The sequence below is a fragment of the Panthera tigris genome, chromosome A1, assembly GCF_018350195.1.
Source record: "Panthera tigris isolate Pti1 chromosome A1, P.tigris_Pti1_mat1.1, whole genome shotgun sequence".
Classification (NCBI taxonomy): Eukaryota; Metazoa; Chordata; class Mammalia; order Carnivora; family Felidae; genus Panthera; species Panthera tigris.
Window position 1 is genome coordinate 141468121 of NC_056660.1, and position 13982 is coordinate 141482102.

General features: G+C 34.3%; 1 protein-coding gene across 10 annotated transcripts in view; it reads right to left on the reverse strand.

Annotated features, from left to right (window-relative positions):
* AP3B1 (adaptor related protein complex 3 subunit beta 1) overlaps positions 1-13982 on the reverse strand; it is a 259225-nt gene that overhangs the window by 162072 nt on the left and 83171 nt on the right. The window lies entirely within an intron of this gene.

Genomic DNA, 13982 nt, shown 5'->3' on the forward strand with positions numbered 1-13982 from the left:
ACACAAACTATGATCTTTATGTCAGTTCATAAGGAATAACAAAATATAAAGAAAAAAATAAAATTGACAACAGTTAAGAACTGCATAATGTAAAATCTGCTTATATATAAAAATTGATGAAAGAATCAAATATTCCTGAAAAACATCTACTTTTGCAACATGTGACCAGTAACACTGGAATCAGTAGAAATAAAAAGCAACTTCAGCTGAAGTAATCCATGATGTTAGTAAAGCACTTTCACAAGTATCTTACTGGATCCTTAAAACAACCCCATGAGGTAAGCAAAGCAGGTATTCACCATCTTTTTCACAAGACGAAAGACCTGAGGTACACAAGTTTGTATGAATTTATCAATAATCTCACAGACTGAAAGTGGTGGGGCCAGGATTTTACCTCAGAATCATTATTCTTCATCTTGTCATCTCTCTCTCTTTTATTACCTTGGAATTTACAGTAGTCAAGAAAAAGACACTGAATATATCCACTTGCCTTCTGAATTCAGTGATAGCCTGGAGGGCACTAGCACCATCTAAGATTTGTACCAGGACAAAACAATCTACAATCTGCTGTGGACACAGACTATCATCTCATGTTTAAAAGCTATGCAGGGGAATACAACATGACATTCTCATGCAATCCATGATACTTGTATTAGCATTAGTAACAAAATACCACAGATTGGGTGTCTTAAGCAATGGACATTTAATTATCAGTTTTGGAGGCTGGCAAGTCCAAGATCAACATGTTAGCATATTGGGTTCCTGGTAAGAACCTACTTCCTGCCTTGCAAATGGCTGCCTTCTCATTAGGCCTTCACATGGCAGAGAAAGCAACAGCTCATTGGTGTCTCTTTAAGGACACTATTCCCACAGTGAGACCTCCTACCCTCACAACTTCATTTAAACCTAATTATTTCCAGGGGCACCTAGCTGGCTCAGTCAGTAGAGAATGCAACTCTTGATCAGGAATATAAGTTCACGCCCCACAATGGGTGTAAGAGAGTACTTAAAATAAATAAAATCTGGGGTGCCTGGGTCGCTCAGTCGGTTAAGCATCCGACTTTAGTTCAGGTCATGATCTTGGGGTTCATGGATTCAAGCACCACGTCCGGCTCTGCTGCTGACAGTTCAGAGCCTGGAGACTGCTTCAGATTCTGTGTCTCCCTCTCTCTCTGCCCCACCCTGCTCGCACTCTGTCCCCCTCTCTCTCTCAAAATTAGTAAAAACATTAAAATATATATATATATTTTTAATAAAATATTAAAAAAAATAAAGCTAATTACTTCCCAAGTCCTCACCTCCAAATACCATCACATTAGGGGTTATCACTTCAACATATGAATTTGGGGGAACACAAACATTCAGTTCAGAGATACGATAGCAATATACCGGTGGTATATCTCTAGGATATTGGGTTAGATGTGCCTAGCAAGACCAGAGCGGGTAGGTGATTAGCAATATCGTACTGGCTTAGTTAAATTAGCTATTCAGTATGGATAGCTAATGGACACCTTACCAGAGAAATGCATTCACTAGGGAAAAAGGGTCACGTTTAATAAAAGTTTAAATTTAATATTTTTCTCAAAGGAAAAAAAGAAGTCATCTCCCTCCCCCAAAATTAGGTCTATATAAAACAAACCAGGATATGCATAGTGGTTTGAGACTTTTTTCCTTTCGTGTGGTAAATGCTATGCTCTTCACTTTACATGTTTTATATCACAGCCCAGTGACCACTATGCCACACAGGTGGAAGTGTGGGTTTGAGGACCATTGAACACTGAATCTGCCCCAATACATCACAATTACAGAAACACCTGTGCCCAGTAACTTTCTGTTGAGCCACTATGAAAATTCACAATGTTCAATTGCCCACAGCACTTTTCATTTCTTATGACTAAATGATCAGCTCCAATACATAAGAAACAAGCTTTCTGAATGCAGCAGTTTCCAAACTTTGTTACTAAGGAATCTAGATCTATATAAGTCATTTCTTCAAATTTTTCTGAAATAAAATATACTTGTGACAAATGGGGAACTTAAGTAGGGTTCCAAGACATGAGAAAGAATGGTCCTAATCATCTGAAAACTAACTAATCCCTATCTAATGATGGGGAATAAATATGAATTGCTTTTTTGTTAAGCAGAATACATTTTAGAGTGGTTCTCATTCAATCATAAATTATGAAATAAAATTAAAATCAACCTAAGTAGAACTAATCACGATTCCTCATGTATTCATTCTTTCTTTACCTTAACCCCTGAAATAGAGAAAATACACTAGAGAAGGTAAATGTCTACTGAACTGAAACTGAAAAATGTAATTCTCCTTTACGACAATGAAAAAGAAGAACAGGGTTAGAGCAGAGGTTATGAAATATTTGTGGACATTTCATGGAGGAGGCAATAAATCAGTAAAGTTTCTTTTTTTTTTTAGTCTTATGGGGAACTCTAAAATGTAAACAGAAAAAAAAAAAAACTATACCGTAGATAAAGTAAGGTAGATAGGGATCCAGAAAACAACAATTTAAAAACTTTAAAAAGCAAAAAATCTAGGTTATAAAAACTCTTTAAATAGAAAATTGTAAAGGGACTACTTACTTTTCATTAACTCCAAAATACTGATATACATAAATTAAGTGATATCCTTTGAGTCACTGCTAAAAGTTATGTAAGCAAGTTGTTCTAAAAATAATATATGGATAACCGGTCAAATACAGAGCTAACAGTTAGAAGTGATTGTTTAGTGAGTGGAAAGTGGAGATAAGAAGGGGGAAAAGAATATATTTATTACACAATGCAGCAATTCCACTCTTACAGAAATAAAAACATACGTCTACACAAAGACTTTGTGGCACTGTAGGCAAAGGTTTACACAAAAGTTTAGAGTTCAAGCGTAAGTACAATCTATGACTGCCAGAGACAAAGAGATAGATAATTTGTGTGTTTATGTGTTACAAAAATTGTATGTTAAATAAAGAAAAAAAAGAAAAGGCATAATTTATAATATTTACCCACATATATACCATTTCTTTCATTCTTTATTCTCTTCTATAGTTACGAATTACCATCTGTTACCAGTTCTCTTGAACCTAAACAATGTCTTGTAGTATTTCTTATATATTTCCCATGTATGAATTTTTCAATTTTGTTCATCTGAAAATGTCTCCATTCCTTCTTTATTTTTGAAGATTAGATTTGTTCAATACAGAATTCTTTGTTGACAGTTTTTCCTGTCAATAATTGAAAGATGATATTCCATTGCTTTTTAGACTCCACTGTTTCTGATCAGCAGTTAGCCATATCATTGTTCTTCTATATATAATGTATTATTTATCTCTGTCTCTTTCACTGTTTTCTTTTTCCCTTTCGGTTTCAGAAGTTTGACTATGATGCATAGAAGTGTGACTTTTTACTTGTTTTGTTGGAGAATTTGATAAGTTTCCTGGATCAGTGTGCTTGGATTTTCCCCCTTCAACTAAATTTGAAATTTTTCAGTCTTTATTTCTTCAGGTATTTATTCTGTTTCATTCACATTCTTTACTCTCATTCTGGAACTTCAGTTAGAAGCATTTCATTCTGTTTGATATTATTCCACAAGGCTCTCAGACTCTCCACTTGCTTTTTCTGTTTTTCAGACTGAATAATTTCTACGATTTACCTTCAGGATTCTTGACTCTTTTACTGCCTCCTTTCAGCTGTTAAGGCCATCTACTATACTTTTCATTTAATCATTGTATTTTTCAGCCCTATATTTTCCATTTGGTTCTTTTTTTAACTTAAAAAAATGTTTATTTATTTATTTTCAGAGAAAGAGAAAGCGAGCAAGTGAGGGGCAGACAGAGGGGGAGAGAGAGAATCTCAGGGCAAAGTCCAATGCGGAGCTCAAACTCAAAAACCATGAGATGATGACAGGAGCTGAAACCAAGAGCCAGACGCTTACCTGAATGAGCCACCCAGGCGCCCCTCCATTTGGTTCTTTCTTATGGAGTCTTCTGTCCTGTTAAGATTCCTCATGTATTCATTCAACACGCTGATGTTGCTTTTAGTATTTTGGCCATAGATATAACTGCTTTATTTACCTGTAATTGCCTTTTCTTGACTATCCTGAGGTGACTTTCTACTTGACTGTTTTTTCTCTTGAGCAGCAGTTATTCATTTGTTTCTCATGAGCCCTGATTTTTTAAACGTACATTCTGGATACGATCAACCACACACTATAAAAGTCTTCCTTACAATGTATTGAATTCTTCTGAAGTATAGTGATATTTGTTATAACTAGTGTGCTACTGATCTCAAACTCCAAACTCTGTCTGTCTTAATGTGGCCAGCAAGGGAAATGTCCACTTAGCTTTTTTATCTTCCAGGAGCTGCTTTTTTACTACATCCACTGGAGTCTTTCTCATACATCTCCACTTTATTGTTCAGCCAAGGATTTGGATGCTGTTTACATGCATTTCCAGGGGGTTCATCCTTCTGTGGTTCCCACACCCTTCTGGAACTTCCTCCGAATTGTTAGGTATTCTGCCAGTCTTGAAGTCTGTTCTCTGACAGCTGGGTAAGCAAGGCTGTGGCTCTTTACATTACCATGTGAGTTACAGGAGTGACCTCAGACAAAAACCTGCAAACTCAAAATCTCACACCTTGAAATTTCAGCCTTTCGTATATAGAATCCTCTCTAGTTTTTTCCTACTTGTGGCTGTCTTACAGTGACTTTACATAGCTGGTTTTTGCAAAACATTTCTAGAGAGTTAACCCAATCAAGGCATTCTATTAGAAGCTGAAAAGATAAGTTCATGAGGTACTATATCTCAACTGCAAGTCAAATGTCTTGATGCTTTTTATGTGAAAGTAAACCTTTTTCATATACCCCCTCCACATCTCAGTTTTCTCATGCCTCCCATTACATCCCATTAGCCAGAACTGCATTATATGTCCATTCCTAAACCCATCACCTATGAGAGGAATGTAATTATTAACACTAACTAGACTACATTAGGCTCAAGAGCAACATGGCTTCTTCAAAACTATGGAGGTGCTCAATCTCTGTAGAAAATGTTTGCAGGGAAGATCTTTCAATGGGGGTGGCTGTTTGAGACAATTAACAGTGCTGCATTCTCTACACCACCTAGACAACAATACACTGGCAGAATCTGTCTGATGTGACTATTTTAGAACTGTGGAATCTACTGAAGGTTTGCTACTTCCAGGAAGACTTCAGTGATTTTAAGATATGTCTCAGAAATCTAAAGTCTATACATAGACACAACTAAACAAATCACAGAGAAGAAAACTGGATGTTTCAAATTACATTATTAGTTTACAGAAAATCATCTTTTCTCAGGTGAATACAGAAACTATTAAGCAGCAAAATCACAAAATCAAATGTAAATAAGTGACTTCTCAGGTGATTCATTATTAATTATATCCACTCCTTTATGCTAGAATAAAACTAACACAGAGAAAAATATGAGGAAATGAATGGATGATACAGTCAAGAGACATTACAACAATACAAGTATCTATGGGAGAATATAAAAAAAAAAGCTCAGAGAAAAGAGGAAACTTAGCAGACAGATATCAGTGAAGGGCAAAAGAATGAATAACCTTTCTTAACTCCTTAAACTCTAATTCTCTCCTCCTAAAATTCAGTTGGTACATGTTAAAAGTCATAGAACACTTAAAACTATTAACATTTTGAGACTTCTAGGAAAGGATGGTAAAAGAATGTAATCTCTTTTCCCAATATAAAAAATGTGAGGAAAATAAAAATATTAAAACCAGCAAAAAACAGTCAACTGTAATGGAACAAGTGTCATAATCTATTGGCACAAACTTTTTTTTTTAAACAAAGCTTTTTTTAAACAGCAGATTTTAGAAACACATATTCCTTGCTTCCTGAGAATGTTCATTAATAACCTTCTCCTCCCCAAACTTAGAAGAAAACAAAGAAAAGTTATTCTTATCTTTTCAATCTAATGGGTGGGTAGGGTGGTGAGGGGGTTAGTGGTGAAAATAGGTGAAGAGAAGCACATGGCAGAGTAAACAACAAAGCTGGCTCTCCCTGAAAGAAGTGATGACTCTGGAGCAACACTGCCCAAAAGAAACTTTTATGGTAAAGGAAACGTTTTATATCAGCACCATCTAATAAGTAGGCACTAGCCATGTGCGACTACTGAGCACTTAAAATGTGGCTAATGCATCTGAAAAATTGATTTTCAATTTTAGTTAAACAGTCACATGTGGCTAGCAGCTACTTTATTGAGCAAGAAAGTTCTTGGATGAAGCAATGAATAACAGAAATTAATTTAAAGATCAAGAATATCTTTCCATAGGAATATACTAGGTGGTACGAATACTCATAAAGAACATTTAAGAAAATTCCAGAAAAACTGCTCAGGCATTCTAAAAAAACAACTTCAATCTCTGCTGATGCTAAATTTACTACCCCCAAAATTACTCCTTTCCCCAAATGCCCTAAGGCTACCACTAAATCAAAAAAGAGTATGACATAAAATACACACACCTCAAATTGAAAACTGAGAGGAAGAAACAAACTATCTTTAGGTGTGGGTACAAAACTAAGAAGTCACACTGTGTCAGAATGAATGTCTGTACCAGAGCTTCCCAAGTATTTTCAATATGAAAAGAGCACAACAACTAGGCTACATATTCACAGCACACACTAAAAATACAAAAGACAAATCATTCTGGAAAAAAATATTCCCTATGTATCGAAAGTAAATTCTCCAAGAGGTTCTCAAGTTCTTGAATATGAACTCAAGAAAACGGAAGTTCAAAGATGAGATGATAAAACTATATAATAAAGGAAATGTAAGATTGACACTTGAATAAGTAAAATCCAAAGCGGGTGCCTGGGTGGCTCAGTCAGTTAAGTGTCTGACTCTTGATTTTGGCTCAGGGCGTGATCTGCCGGTTCATGAGATCAAGCCCAAATTGGCCTCTGTGCTGGCACAGAGCCTGCTTAGGATTCTCTCTGTGACCCTCTCTTGTGGGAGTGCGCTCTCTCTCTCTCTCTCTCTGTCTCTCTCTCTCTCTCAAAATAAATATAATAAAATAAAACCCAAAGCAGTATCATTATCAAAGTAAACAAAAACTGTTAAAGACAGATAAGATCACTGAAAATCAAATTACTGACAAAAAGACTTGAGGGGTGCCTGGATGGCTCAGTCAGTTAAATGTCTGACTTCAGCTCAGGTCATGATCTCACCGTTCACAGGTTTGAGCCTCAAACTGGGCTTTGTGCTGAGCCTACTTCAAATTCTCTGTCTCCCTCTCTCTGCCTCTCCATCACTCATGCTCTTACAAAAAAAAAAAAAAAAAAAAAAAAGACTTGAGAAATACAAATGCAAATAAAAAGACAAACACTGAAGCAATTTTTTTTAAAGGTGACAGAGAGTACACAAAGACTGTAAAATAGCATAACTGGCATTTATGAAGCATATAAAAGACAAACGGAGCAAGAAAACTTGGAACATCAAAGAAAAGAATTCAAAAAATTCTACAAAATAAATGAAGAAGTAAATATGTAGATCAGATAGAATGATCCGCATCAAGAGGCAACTTCACTAATCTTTATAGAGTTGGAAAAAAAACAGCTTTCTGGGATACAAACAAAAAAAACCAAATCACCTGCAAAGGAAAAAAAATCTGTGCCTACAAGGAGAGCTCTCTGAAAAAGAAGAAAAAAAGGTGTGACCCAACAGTATTATATCCAACCGAGATGTCAAGTAAAAAAGTAACATGACGGGACACCTGGTGGCTCAGCTGGTTAAGCTTCCGACTCTTGGTTTAGGCTCAGATGATGATCTTACAGTTGGTGGGCTCAAGACCCACATCCAGCACTGTGCTGCCAGCGTGCAGCCCGCTGGGGATTCTCTCTCCCTCTCTCTCTGCCCCTCCCCTGCTGCCGTGCTCTCTCAAAATAAATAAATAAACTTTTAAAAATTTGTAAAAATTAAAAAATAAGAGTAACATGGCATTTCAAATACATAAGCCCCAAGAGAATACTGATTCTGATTCCACCAAAAAGGACAAGAATGTTACTATACAGAAATAATATCTGCAAAGTCATAATTAAATGAACAATATACAATTATTTAAAAATTCTAATAAAACTATATTGCAAAGATGGAATAGGGACAGAGTGAAACTATGAGATAATATATGACAAGAATGCCAAATCTTCCATTTCTATAATAGGAAGTCATTCATAAATCAAGAAACAGCAATATGTGCGTTATTACTAAAAAATATGCATATTACTGAGAAATGGAGAAAGTTAAATACACACGTGTCTAAAAGAATTAGAGGTAGCTAAATCCAGGCATGGGGAAGGGTGGAACAGGAAAATGTTTCTTACAAGCCAGGTGGTATTATTTAATTTACTTTTTTAAACCACATACATGCCTACTTGGATAAAGTTTAAAATATATTTTTTGTTTTTTTACTTTTTATTTTTTTTTTTTGAGTGAGACCGTGTGTGGGTGCAAGTGGGGGAGGGGCAGAGGGAGACAGAGCATCTCAAGCAAGCTCCACGCCCAGCATGGAGCCCAATGCAGGGCTGGATCTCACAACCCTGAGATTTATGACCTGAGCCAAAATCCAGAGTCCCACGCTTAACCAACTGAGCCACCCAGGTGCCCTAAAATATTTTTAAAAAGGAAACTTCATGGATTAAAAAATCCAACCAAAAATAAATTATGAACAAGAAGAAGAATAAGGAATCTTTAAGATAAATACTTCATAACTAATGGAGAGAAGGAAACCCCATTTCAGTATCTGCTAGTGGTCCACAGTTTCCCAATAAACTGCATACTGAACTCTTTATCAATAGGTGCCTGAAAAAGTGCACAAAAAACTTTTGTATTTGAACTGTACAGCATGGATTCTACCATAATTCCTCCCTACTGTTATTTAAAAATTACGCACAAGAGATTCAAAAATAGTTCATTAGTAAGACACAATACAAAATTTATTTTACAAAGAAAATTAACTTGTAAAGAAAATTAAAACTGAATAAAAAATAATCTCTAACATGTAGGTCCTGGAAGACAGGACATGGTGGACTCTCACAGTACCTTTGTATTTTCAGAAAATTGCCAATCAAGAACTATGTATATGAATTTTGTGTTCGGGTTAGTTCGTATTTTACGGCTGTCCCTAAAAAACTTAAGGAATTTATCTCAAAAATACTTTAAACAAAATTCTAAACTGGAACTTTCTTACACCCACCTAAGGTTTTATAATTGAAATACAGATATACTGAGAGAAATAAAAGTAAATTCATCGCTCCAAATTTCAAAATGGCATGCATAATGCCACTAGAATTATATTAGCTGGATTCATATGCAAAAAGTAACTGTGAGTACATAAAGTTTGAAGTTCTGAATCATGAAAGTAAAAAAATTTGATAATTCTTGCAAAATTGTCATCTCCTAGAGAAAGTTTAAGGTTAAAGAGCTAAATTCATAAAATTAAAAACCTTTCTCAGGCCCCAGAACGCGAGCTTTGTTTTGGTTTATAATTAATACCACTAAAGGGTTTTGGGTTTTTTTAATACTCTTAAAATTTACTTAGTGTTTTATAACATTTATTTTCTAAAATTCATTTTTTCTACAAAAGTAACTTTAGTATTAGAGATTTACATTTATGCTTCAAGTATTCTTCCATAATAGGCTTGAATGACACAAAGAAAAGCTTTAAGTAATTTTATATCCTTGAAAATTATACAAACTTGACCTAGAATAAAAAAAAAACAAACAAAACACCTACATGTACTGTAAAGAGTAAGGTAAATTTGAGAAAATAAAAATGCAAATATGCATTTTAGCAGTCTCTTGAATTTATTAACCTAAAAGGTTTAATTTCCATTTTCCTGCATCAGCTTTATTTATAAAATGTCGTGCCCTATAAATACGCTGTTATTTTCTATAGTCAAGCACCCTCTTAACAAATCTTCTCATTAATATGTAAATTTAAAGTCAATCGGTCTTCTCCCTGACAGCCCCATGAATTCCTAGTGCACTGTATAATCGGCTTTGACTTGGCATCCACTATTTATCATCAAAGATGTCAGTTAGAAAAATTATGGAAAATGCACTGCAATTGATATGACTGCAATCTACTTTGTCAACACTTAATTGTTCCTCAAATCATACATTTACATATAAACAGCCTAAATACTGATCTATAATGATGCAAATAAACTAAATTAAAAATCTCTTCTGCCCTGAAGAAGCTTGTTTGTATATGATGTGTTCATCTGAGAACTTATTGACAAAAGCATGTTACATCAGCTCATCTCAAAAAAGGTTTCTACTAATTTTCAATCCCTCAAAAAAATAATTTTGCTACCTTTCAAGTTTATAAACAAATATTTTAAAAATCCAATAAGAAACATGATTTTTCTCTCTGAAAAACAAATTTAATTATAGTTGTTAGCTAACTGCAATATCTAAGCACCATGGATGGGGGGGGCGGGGAACTTCAAAAATGGCTTCAACCAGAATGCAGTAAACAAACACAGAGAAAGTTATTAAAGTAAGCGAAAAGATACTTTAACTTAAAAGTCATGAGGTAATAGAATATATAGGATATATATCAGAATATAAATCTGATCTAGGCATCAGATTACTCTGTTTATATTTCTGGTTCCACATTTTATAAGCAACATTATCTTCTATGAGTTGTTGAACATTATATGCCTCAGTTTCTTCATCTATAAAATGGGTCTAATAATCGTTACTGTCCTATCTCAAATAAAATACTACAAAGTACAGCAAAATAAACTGTTAAATTTAAAGTATCACTGTATTATTTTTCATATATTATCTTAGTTTCTGAGAAACCCCTTGATTTTAATAAATTTAGTATTTAAAGGCAGTTTTTTCCTTTAACTTTTAAATTAATCTATAATTTTAGTGAGACCGTTTTCTCATTTGTAAAACCTTTTACTTCAAGACAAATGGCTCTTTATATATCATAATATGGTGTTCATATAGCATTTATATAAGTGACTTCTGCCTGTATGTAAATGGGGATGAGGTGCTAGAATGACCATCTTTATATTCTGCTAATTTCATGAAAACAAAAACAAAAACAAAAAAACACATCCAAGACCTGAAGGTAAAAAGATAAAAAAGGATTTTAACAAGTCAGCAATGACTATGCTAGCATACTGATCCACTTTGTCTTTCTATCCCATAACATTCTTAGCAGTTCTTTACCGCATGATAGGCTTTCTGCAACATGAAAACTGAAAAATGAAAGCAGATATAAATGCAGAATCCTCCTAAGTTTCTTCCAGCTTCATGATTCAGGCTGCCAAATTTTAAAGTTAAAATTACCATGTACAGACCTAAAAAGATGGATGCAAGTTAAAGTGTAAGCCATAAACTCTCCAAGACTACAAGTGCTTGGACTGCTCCCTCAAAAGTTGCTCAGTAAAACAGAATTCTAACAAGCCACAGACAAAGTCTGAGATGAGTTAAAGAGTAAGCATGAACATGGTCTAAATGATGATAACCATTTGAACTTTAATTTTATAAAATGTATCTGTGCTAAAAGTCTAACCTCTTGGACAATCCCTTGCTTCTAATACTGCAATAAAGAATGACCCTTTCAAATCTTTCCTGCTGGTACTGAACAGAATACATATGTATACAAAGAGACACAAGCCTGTTATCTTGATTATTTTGGAATCAACTGATACCACTTTAAATTAATAAATAAAGTGAAATAGGCTATCCAAAGTAAAATTTATAACCACTACAACAACAGAAATTAAACAGTTTCCTCTAAGGGGTCAACCAAGAGGTTATGATATGAGAAGGACGACTTCGCTTTTATTTCACCATGTGGCTGACCTCGTTGTACAATTAAAAAAAAAGTTATGTTTATAGATACCTAAACCCTTAGAAATCTTCTATTTTAGTAAGGTTTTCTTCTTTTCTTTTTTTTTTTTTTTCTTTAAGCCAAGGAATCTTTCTCAAAGGAAGCCATATTCAAAGCTGTATATGAAGGGCGGACAAAGATGAAGGCTGCTCTGTCTGGAACAGAGGCAAGAACCCAGAGAGCTGCAGAGTCTAGACCACCACTGTCCCCCCGCCCCCCACCACCACCCCAGGGTTGTTCCTGTGGCAATGTTACAGCATCCTGAGGCCTGAGGTGCACATCTGAAAACTAGTGAATTAAGTCTATTAACCACATAATGTAGAGAAAATGCCAAGGTCAGAATGCAAGTAAGTGGCAAAGGTGAGAAATCACTGAGCCCAGTTTCAATGTACCCAGGACAATGACTGGATTTCATCTCATGTTTGTAATAGTTAATGTCCAAAGAATCCACATGTGAAAACACAAGGAATACATATAGCCCCAATTTGTCAAATGATCTGTCAAAAGAGTAAATATACATGGCAGTACAAAATTTAACTTCCTGGCTTTGTAAATAGCTTTCAACATGAATTTTATGTAAAATAACATGAAACATAATTCAAGGAACAGAAACACAAACAGACAAACTACAAAAATAGAGATTTTAAAGTCTGTTACATATTTTCAGAAGATATGGCAAGGAAAGATTTTAACTGTAATTTCTACATAATAACAAAGCAAAGGATCATTTGCATACAGATACTGAAAATGATTTGACGGTGACAGGGAAGTAAAATTTAAAATCTTATCAAAGAATGACAGTGGTTAGATAAGGCAAAATTACTTTATAATAACCTTACAACAGGAAAACAAAATATCTAAAGAGCACTCTGGAAAAGGACCGGCTGAAATCGAACAAACTATCATTAGCAACAAAAATCTCTCGTCAAAGTTACCATTTACATGAAAGGGCCAAGACTTTTATAGCACTGGCATGTCGTTGCTTAATCCAGCAAAAGTGCCATCAGAAATTTACTTTGCTCAATGATTAATACAATTTATTTTATATAAGAAAGCAATCAATTAGTCTTATATGGCATGAGACTTTTATATATGAATAATTCAAAACATACTTCAATTTTAAATAACCTAAATACTTTCTTAATATTAAAATTAAGATGGAGTCAGGAATACAGATAGCCTTCTGGATAAAGATACACTTTAAAAATTTTTAAATACTTTTTAGTATAATAGTTACCGTAAAAAGCACTGATGAATATTTTAAACATTTAAACTTCTTTAAACATCTGAAAGTTTAACATGACATCTTAAAGTATGTACTATGAACATTCCTCCATTCTACATACGTTTTCCACTTCCTTTATTTCTCAATAACAAAAGTGAAACGTAGTAAGCACTCAAGCCCTACGCTTAAGTTTCTATACAAACTACTATGACATAATTGGGGGATTTTTGATCTTTTACTTTTTACACAGTTGATTTAAAAAATCTATTATAGATTTTACTTTTAAAAAAGCATTAAACTTTTTTTAATTTAAATATAGTTGACACATGTTACATTAGTTTCAGGTGTACAACATAGAGATTCCACAACTCTACACATTCTGCTGTGCTCACCACAAGTGTAGCTACCATCCGTCACCATACAACACTATTAAGATACTACTGAATATATTCCCTGCGCTGTACCTTTCATCTCCATGACTTATTCATTCCATAATTGGAAGCCTGTACTTCCCACTCCCTTTCACTCATTTTGTCCAACCTCCCTCCCACCCACTTCCACCTGCTTTTGAAAAAGACAAAAAAGAAATACCACAAGATGAGAATGAATGTGCTAGTCTTATAAGATTTAATGATTTCTTTTTTTAAACAAGCTAAAACTTACACTTAAATATTAAATATATACACACAGAAATCGCTATTGCAAACTATGCAGTAAAATTTTTTCAATCGTCAATAAAGTAACAAGAAGGTATGTGTCTAGGTAGGTATACATAGCCTAATGTTAATATGCACAAAGAAAACAACTTCGTTTTAAGGCATATTTAATTATTAATTTTACTAAA